General features: G+C 29.2%; 1 long non-coding RNA gene across 1 annotated transcript; it reads right to left on the reverse strand.

Annotated features, from left to right (window-relative positions):
- Window positions 1–2,922: 2,922 nt before the first annotated feature.
- Window positions 2,923–3,699, reverse strand: LOC136269960 (uncharacterized). Its single transcript, XR_010707569.1, has 3 exons — window positions 3,542–3,699; window positions 3,255–3,286; window positions 2,923–3,025 (listed from the first exon to the last, which is right to left on the reverse strand). It is a non-coding gene; the product is annotated as an uncharacterized lncRNA (long non-coding RNA).
- Between the last annotated feature and the right edge of the window lie 2,375 nt (window positions 3,700–6,074).

Below are 6,074 nucleotides of genomic sequence, written 5' to 3' on the forward strand. Positions count from 1 at the left end.
TCAGTAAAATATTGGGAATTAAATGGTTAAACAAATTTTTAGCTACTTACGGATGATAACCTTCATCTAATTAAATAAAGGAATATACATGTGTTTATAAAACAAAGATTTATAATGACAGGTGATTGAGATACAAACTGGAAAATCTGTCTATTCTCAATGTTTAATACTATATCTATAATTTATTCAGCTTTACATGTACTCTTGTCATTCATGATTAATTACAATTAGTTATTGTGTGATCTATGAATCATTGGATTTTTAATTTCACTGAACAAAGAAATTTTATGTTATCGATGCTTTTCTTTTGTTAAAAATTATTCTTGAAATTATGTCGTATTTAATTATAGAATGTGTGCACATTTTCTTTTGACTCAATATATTTCGCTTATTCTCTAAAGATCGCCATTATCAAACTGATTTCCTGCTAAAAGATGTGTCAGCTCGATTAACTGATACACGCCAATTCGAAATATTAAGTAATTTCTGTTAACCAAAGAAAAGTTCCGAAATATTCCGAATAAAACCATTTAAATGCATAAACATTTGATGTCATTCCAGTTATAACGTCCTTTTTGATTGTGTATACTTATTTATATTTATCGTTTACCATATTAAATTCTCTACCCCACAAAATCACGCACGTGGAATTTATGTTATTTATTTTGACGCTATAACTTGTAAAATACCCGAACAATTTTAATAATTTGAACTTTTTTTGATTGATTATTTGTATAGGTAAAATAATAAAACAGTTGAAGTGTACCATTAAGGAAGTCAGCATTAATGGAATCTTGCTGATTCCCTAAATGTTATATTTTATCTGTATATAAAATTTCTTTTATAGATTTAGCGGTGATGGGTATCATGCTTGTCCATGCTGAGAAAAATTGCCCGCATTAAGGTTTAATAATCTCGTTATTACGCCAATGAATTACGCTATGAACTTTTGTAATACATGCAAATCACTGAAAACAAAAACTTATGTTATTTCTGTCATGAAAGTGAACTATTTCATCAATGTTAATGAATAATGTATCAAACGGTGACAGTAATGACTCTTCGCCCTACAAAAAAAAACCTTTAAATGTATATTGTCAGTTATAACGGTGGTCAAATTAAGGTGGTAGGTTTTAGTGAGCTAGATTTTATATATCTTGTAGGTTTTTTGAATTTACAGATCTACAAAATAAATGTTGCCCACATCTTAAAACAAAATCTGACAATTTTTTCTTAATACACCTTTTTATGAGTTGTTCTCCTGAACATATTTGAAATCGTTAATTACTAATTCTGAAGAATATAGAAAAGTATATTTCAATATTTTGATACTGAAACTAGAAAATTTAAATGTAAATTTCCTAATTTCTTTGATCAATGGACTTTCAAGAATTGCATTTATTTATATCAATAATTAAATATTATTCACGGCTTTTCCACACCAATTCCAAATGATTAAACTATTTTTATTGTCTTTGTTTTAGTACATTACTTTTTGATCCAGTAAATTATTTGTTATAATCTCTATTGTTTGGATTAAACATGTAAGTATTTAATATTTCAAATTAAATACGGCATTTGTGTGTTCTTTTTAATTATAATAGCAAATAAAAGTTAGTGGTAAAAATCGCACACGAGCTGGTTGTAGAACACAACAATTTTCATACGTTTGTGTGTCTTCTACATATTAAGTGTATGAATATACGATGCATTTTAAAAACCGGCCAAAAAATAAAAACTATTAAGTTTGAGACGAAATTTTAAGGTCCCTATACAGTGCACCTTGTTAACAAACTAATACAGGAAATGAAAAAGATAACAAATAATTTTCCGGTTTTTCCCTATTACTGATAAATTAAAGAAAAAGGCCAATTAACCGTTGTATTTTTATTTTCTTCTATCCATCGTTGGATCACAGTTTTAAACGTAAAATTCCTTGAGAAAGCTACTTAACCATGAGAATACTAAACAATATGTCAAAATAATTCGAATAATTTGTACAAATATAATTTGTTTATTTGATATTAATTTCCTTCCAAAGATAATTTTTGATTATCACTCTAAACACTGTAATTATATTAACATATAACGTATTTCTTGCATAATAATTTCCTAAATATGTATTGATATATTAAAACTTGTTTTGCCTGAACATGGTGTAAAACATCATATAAGCAGGTTGGCTGAAAAAGAGAGCTTATATTTTGCAGATAGTTTTGTCTCAAAATGCAGTCAAGACCTGATTTTCTGTTTTGGTGTTTATTAACCGAAAGTATACTTATAATTTCAAGAGAAAATAGTACTTTAACAAAAACATTCAATAAATAGAGACCGACCTTTAAAACCTTGCAACGTTCATTTTTAAGTTTGAACACTTTAATTATACGGTTTCAAGTACTGTTCAACGTTTCATTTATTGTTTTGAAATAATAATATTCATGAAGAGCTTTTGAACCCAGGGATGTTATAATTGCACAAATTATTAAATAGGCAAATGTGTCTGTAGAATATAATGTTTGTATAAATCGCTTGTTGACTTATTTTATTTGAAGTGCAATATGAAGTTTGCTAAAAAAGAAAAATTATATTCAGTTTATTTCTACTTCATAATTTTTCACTTTAATTGATTGATCGTGATTGTTAAACAACCCGTTAGATTTTTTTGTTTCTTTCCAACGATAAAACAAAACAAACAGTAGATGTAGATATGCCTTTATTATGACATTGTTAGTTTTGTACCATAGTTTTCTTTATCGACCAGTATCTACTAAGACACAAAAAAATTGTATATAGTATAATATCAAATATGCAAATATGTCTAACAAACCTTATTTATTTATGTTTACAATAATGTGATATATACAGCAGTGAAAAAATAGATCGCTTTATTTTTGAAAAAGAATCATCAAATTATGAAATTACCTCTTGATAAAGGATGACAGTCACAAGAGTAAATGTTTGGCGGTGTTAGCGATGTACATGGTAAAAACTTCTTGGGGGGAATGTTACACTCTGGATTGTCAGCCTGAAACAAGAAAAAAAAAACATATCGTAAAAATTTGCAATATACATGTTTTTTTATTATTATTATTATTTAACTTTCACATCACTGATTGTAACATTTAAAAAGATATGCTTATAATATAAAAGATACAAACATAATCAGACATTATTTAGTAAAATTAAGTTTCTCGTTTAACATGTAATACACTTTGTATGAAAAACAATAAAGTCATGTACTTTTATAAACTTACACAGAGACTTTTCGGACATAAATACTTCGTTGCTAGAAAGAAAAAATGAAAATAAAATACATGAAAAACAATGCAAGCTATATTTTGAAGACTTAACGGAGAATTTCCTGTTTTGCTAGTTTTGCATGCTTCTAAAAATCATTTTAGAACTAACATTGATTATATGCTTCTGAAATGTTCGGCAATAAACTATGAGGACTGCAAAGCTATAAACAAATAACTAAAGGCATCTTGTTTTGCTTTAGAAGAAACATAGTGTCGAACTGGATACCCATGAAAGTACTTACGAGTTTTGGAGATAGACAGGCAGAGCCCAATGCGCAGAATAGTAGCCAGCAACACAAAGATATAAAATTTCATGGTTATGATTGTATTAATTTTCGTTGTCGTTTGAAAATTAAACTGAACACACATAATATTTTGTCCTTTATATGTACGATAAGGGAGGATTCAGTCAAAAATTGGGAATTTGATATGTACATGTAATAATGAACTTTCGGCTACTTTTTTATGTTCAGGGAGGTTTTCCCTTGAAATCACTATATATTGGGAATTTGGTAGTAAAATGAACATTCAACTACTTATAGATTAGAATATATTAAATCTTTACCTAATTAAGCAACATTAATGTATTATTATGACAATGATTTATAATGACAGGTGATTGAGATACAAACTGGAAAATCCGTCTATTCCTAATGTTTAATGTTATATTTTTAATTGATTTACCTCAACACGTTGTCTTGTCTTTAGTGATTAGTTATCGTGTGTGATCTATGAATCATTTTAATTTCACTGAACAAAGAAATATTATGTTATCAATTTTTTTTTATTAAAAATTATTCTTAAATATACTGGTAGTCATTTTTACTTAGTGAATGTATGCGCAATCTGATTTGACTTAAAGATACATTATATGAGGTTAAATTTATTATACCTGTCCTCATTGCTTACTATATAAGAGGATTTCGACATATTTCGCCGATTCCCTAAAGAGCGCCGTAAACAAACTGATTCCCTGCAAAAAGGTATGTCAGTTTTCCTTGAAACTCATCGGTAAAATTAGTTTGCGATCCTCTCCGTCTTCCGATCAATACTTCAACAGATTCAACCAAAACGGTGTATTTCACCTGTCATTAATAAAACTCATCCCTCAATCTGCATCTTCCGTTTTAGATATACAATTTCTATAGGGAAACCCCTCTTAATGTGAAGATTTCCACTTCGTAATTTCATAATTATGTTTTTATGTAATATGATTCTTTTTTCATTTGGATATAAAGTGTTCAATTGAAAATATATAGTATGACTTTGCTTATAAGCATTCAAATGCATTTTGCGTGGTATTTTAAGGAAAATTCGAGAAATATTTTAGCTCTGAAACGAGCCTGGTAATATACTCTGAAGTTTTGGGAATTAACTGGTTTAAATGTTAATAAATAAGGAATAAAATATCAAGGAATATTATAAAAAAAAAACCGAGGAACGTCTCGTCTGTCCTTAAGCTAAACTAGCATTTAAAATATAAAAATTTTATTTTGAATCACAAACATCATTTTAAAATATGTATGTCAATATATACATGTACCTTGTTACAATGACAAGGCTTTAGCCCCTGGAAGATTCTTGGGCCTCACAACAGGTTCAGAGTTTGATGTAGGTTTATATCCCGTCTATATTGTTTGAGATCTTTTTAAGAATTGCAATGATTAACATGTGATATGATTATAAAACCAACCTGTTAGAAAACGGACCTGACTATAAACATACAGGATCAACATGTATTATACCACATTGTACAGATATTTTGTATTATGACTCCATTAGGGCTGATTTTATCATGCTTACTATTGCTCAGGTGAGCGATCTGGCCCATGGGCCTCTTGTTTTAGTTGAGCAAAAATTATAGAAAAAAAACCAACTTGACATTCAGGAAATCTGGCTGATAATTGGAATATCAAATATGATAGAAATGTATCAAAAAAATTCCACACCACTTAAATTGTGTTTCAGCGCTTTTAATCGTTTTCTGCTTTCCAATCGTTAAAGCTTCATTTATAAAACAGATATTTATTTATTTTATTTTTATATTTTTACATTCCCCAACAGTATAACTCCCCCACGTCTACCTCGACGCCGCCCACCTTTCGGTTGTCCTCGGACTTACTGTGTATGTAGATTTGAAAACTACTGTTGTTTCGCCAATAATCGTTGAACATCAACTTCCATTGGTTTTGTTGCCAATACACAAATTCAATGTTCCCTGAATTGTTATTTGCACCTTTTGTTGGCCACGGACTTACATCTCCTTTTGCTAAACTCACGAAAATTGATGCCAACAACTCATGATGAAACAACAGCTTATTGATCTTCAAAACTGTGATTTTTGCTGAATTTTACCAAAAAAAATGATGCCATAAAACCACAGCATATGATACATAATGATATATTTAATAATAATTGAAACCCTCCAAAAAAACTCGCACATGTTCCCGGGATATATTAGCGAAACATTGTGTTCACCAATTTATTTCATAGACAATTAAAATTAAATGCCATGACAGGTCAAAACCTTTGTATTTCAGACCGCTTATAATCCTCAATGTTCCTCTCCCCCAGGCATCTACACACCTTGTGTCACATACAGTTACAGTGTAACTATTGCATCATGTGATTGCCAACTAAGTGAGTATCAACATTACATCCAAAATATTAACATCCTTGGTGTTTTCTCACCTCTAAGTAAACCAATTTTAGATCAAGATCTAGTAAACGATTTTGGTGCTAGATCCTTTTTGACGTCATAATTAATATGATTTC

The sequence above is a fragment of the Magallana gigas genome, chromosome 7 (assembly GCF_963853765.1).
Source record: "Magallana gigas chromosome 7, xbMagGiga1.1, whole genome shotgun sequence".
Taxonomy (NCBI): Eukaryota; Metazoa; Mollusca; class Bivalvia; order Ostreida; family Ostreidae; genus Magallana; species Magallana gigas.